We start from the raw sequence: 3,174 nt of genomic DNA, 5'->3' as shown, positions 1-3,174 counted from the left end.
CCACAGCCCTCAGCAAATCAGTGAATTCAATAGGCAGAGGGCTGCTGTGTCTGGCCATGCTTTGAGATTCACCCCGGGGTCACCTCTTCCAGGCAGCTCTCACTGACCACCCCTGCCTGCCTCTGTGCGCCACTCCTCTCTCCCCACCTCCCCCCACCCTGTGCCCTCTGTATAGCCTTCTTATTGCACTTTCCAGGGTGTTGTGATGGGTCCATTTACATGCTGATCTCTCCAGTGCCTCCTCAAACACAAAGTTAAATCACCTTTTCTTGACCTGGCCTGCACATAGTAGGTGCTCAGTTCATGTTGCTGGAGTGAATGACTATTTTTTTTTTTTTGAGACAGAGTCTCACTTTGTCAACCAGGCTGGAGTGCAATGGCATGATCTCAGCTCACTGCAAATTCTGCCTCCGGGTTCAAGTGATTCTCCTGTCTTAGCCTCCTGAGTAGCTGGGATTACAGGCACCCACCACCACGCCCAGCTTATTTTTTTTTTTTTTTAAGATGGGGTTTCACCATGTTGGCCAGGCTGGTCTTGAACTCCTGACCTCAGGTGATCCACCCACCTCGGCCTCCCATAGTGCTAGGATTACAGGCGTGAGCCACCGTGCCCGGCACCCAGCTAATTTTTGTACTTTTAGTAGAGACAGGGTTTCACCATGTTGGCCAGGCTGGTCTTGAACTCCTGACCTAAGGTGATCCACCTGCCTCGGCATCCCAAAGTGCCGGGATTACAGGTGTGAGCCATGGCGCCCGGCCGTGAATGACTGTTATTTTATTTATTTGTTTATTTTTGAGACAGGGTCTCACTGCGTCACCCAAGGTGGGGTGCGGTGGTAAGATCTCGGCTCACTGCAGCCTCAACTTCCCTGGCTCAAGCAATTATCCCGCCTCAGCCTCCTAGGTAGCTAGGACCACAGGTGTCTGCCACCATGACTGGCTAATTTTTAAAGTTTTTGTAGAGTCAGGGTCTTGCTTTTTTGTCCAGGCTGGTCTCAAACTCCTGGACTCAACTAATCTTTTGCTTTGGCCTACCAAAGTGTTGGGATTACAGGCATGAGCCACCACACCCAGCCTTTGTTTTTATTTTTGAAGAAAATTTAGAATAGTGGTTCTCAATCTTGGAATCACCTGTGAGCTTAAAAAAAAAAAAAAACACCAGTGCTGGAGCCCACTCCTCAGGATTCTGATGTCATTAATTGGGGTTGGAGCCAAGGATGAGAACCACTGGCCTAGAAATAATTTTGCTAACTGGCAAGGTGAGTACAAATTTAGTCCAGCAGATAGGGTTAATTATAACAAGACTGTGACCTCATAGTTAATAAGTTACTTACCATGAGGTTAGTAACCTAACTTGATTTCCCAGGACAAAGACAATACATACTTTTAAGTGAACAAACTAGATTTTCTTTTCTTTTCTTTTTTTTTGAGGTATGGTTTCGCAATTGTTTCCCATGCGGCAGTGCAATGGCGCAATCTCGGCTCACTGCAACCTCTGTCTCCAGGGTTCAAGCGATTGTCCTACCTCAACCTCCTGAGTAGCTGGGATTCCAGGCATGTGCCACCATGCCTGGCTAATTTTGTATTTTTAGTAGAGACGGGGTTTCTCCATGTTGGTCAGGCTGGTCTCGAACTGCCGACCTCGAGTGATCTGCCCGCCTTGGCCTCCCAAAGTGCTGGGATTATAGGCATGAGCCACCACGCCTGGCCACAAACTAGATTTTCTTAAAGAAATATTCTCACCAATAGCAGTAGTCGCGGGCCCGGAGGGCGGGGGCCGGGGCCGCGACCCGCACCGGGATCGCACTGGCTCCGGCTCGCGGTCCCTTCTGTCGGCAGGCCGGGGCCCACCGCGGCGCCGCGCCTGAGCGCAGGGAGGCCCCAGAGCGCTCCAGCCTGGAGAGCACAGAGCCGTCGGATTCCGATGACGAGATGATAGACCCCGCCAGCTTGGAGGCGGAGGCCCACCAAGGCCCGTGCGGCCAGATCCACCATCAGTACCGGGCGCTCATCAACTCCGTCCAACAAAACCGGGGGGACATACTAAATGCCGGCGACAGATTAACAGAGGCCCTTGAAGAGGCCAACACTCTGTTTAATGAAGCATCCCGAGCAAGAGAAGCAGTCCTGCATGCCCACTTTCTTGTTTTGGCTTCAGATTTGGGCAAAGAGAAAGCAGAGCAGCTGCGCTCAGACCTGAGCCGGTTTGAAATGTTAAGATATGTTGAAGCTCTACTGACACATATGGGTGTAAATCCGCCAGAAGCTGAAGAACTCATCCGTGATGAAGATAGTTCTGATTTGGAATTCGTAGTCTATGACTCCTGGAAACTATCAGGCAAAACAGCAGAAAACACTTTTTTTTTTTTTTCTTTTTTTTCTTTTTTTTGGGGGGACGGAGTTTCGCTCTTGTTACCCAGGTTGGAGTGCAATGGCACGATCTCGGCTCACCGCAATCTCCGCCTCCTGGGTTCAGGCAATTCTCCTGCCTCAGCCTCCTGAGTAGCTGGGATTACAGGCACGCGCCACCGTGCCCAGCTAATTTTTTGTATTTTTAGTAGAGACGGGGTTTCACCATGTTGACCAGGATGGTCTCGATCTCTTGACCTCGTGATCCACCCGCCTCGGCCTCCCAAAGTGCTGGGATTACAGGCTTGAGCCACCGCGCCCGGCAGAAAACACTTTTAATAAAACCCATACATTCCACTTTCTGTTGGGTTCAATATACGGAGAGTTCCCTGCGCCAAAGCCATGAACTGATCGTCTAGGAAAAGTTCCTACGATAGGAGAGGAGAGGGCAATGCCCGCCCAGTTAAGCAGAATGGAAGGCAGAGGGGAGCAAATCGCTTAAGCCCAGGAGTTCAAGACCAGCCTAGGCAACACGGAGAAACCCTGTCTCTACTAAAAATACAAAACTTAGCCAGGTATGGTGGCACATACCTGTAGTCCCCGCTACTTGGAAGGCTGAGGTGGGAGGATCACCTGAGTCCAGGAAGGCTGAGGCTGCAGTGAGCTGTGAGGCTGGGTGACAGAGCAAGACCCGGTCTCAAAAAAGTGGCTGTTGCAGTACCTACGATCCTCTGATTTGGGGATGGGGTTGGTGCGGCATTGGCTATTATACTTGGCCACATATTTGCATTGCTTGAAGGGGGCAGTCTTGTCCTCCAGGACGTG

General features: G+C 50.9%; 1 pseudogene; it reads left to right on the top strand.

Annotated features, from left to right (window-relative positions):
* The first annotated feature begins 1,189 nt into the window (after positions 1 to 1,189).
* LOC116554510 lies at positions 1,190 to 2,913 on the top strand (annotated as a pseudogene).
* Positions 2,914 to 3,174: the final 261 nt, after the last annotated feature.

Source organism: Sapajus apella, unplaced genomic scaffold, assembly GCF_009761245.1.
Source record: "Sapajus apella isolate SASKATOON/1434 unplaced genomic scaffold, GSC_monkey_1.0 scaffold14, whole genome shotgun sequence".
Lineage (NCBI taxonomy): Eukaryota > Metazoa > Chordata > Mammalia > Primates > Cebidae > Sapajus > Sapajus apella.
The sequence above is the reverse complement of the archived record's forward strand: the minus strand, read 5'-3'. Positions and strand labels throughout refer to the sequence as shown.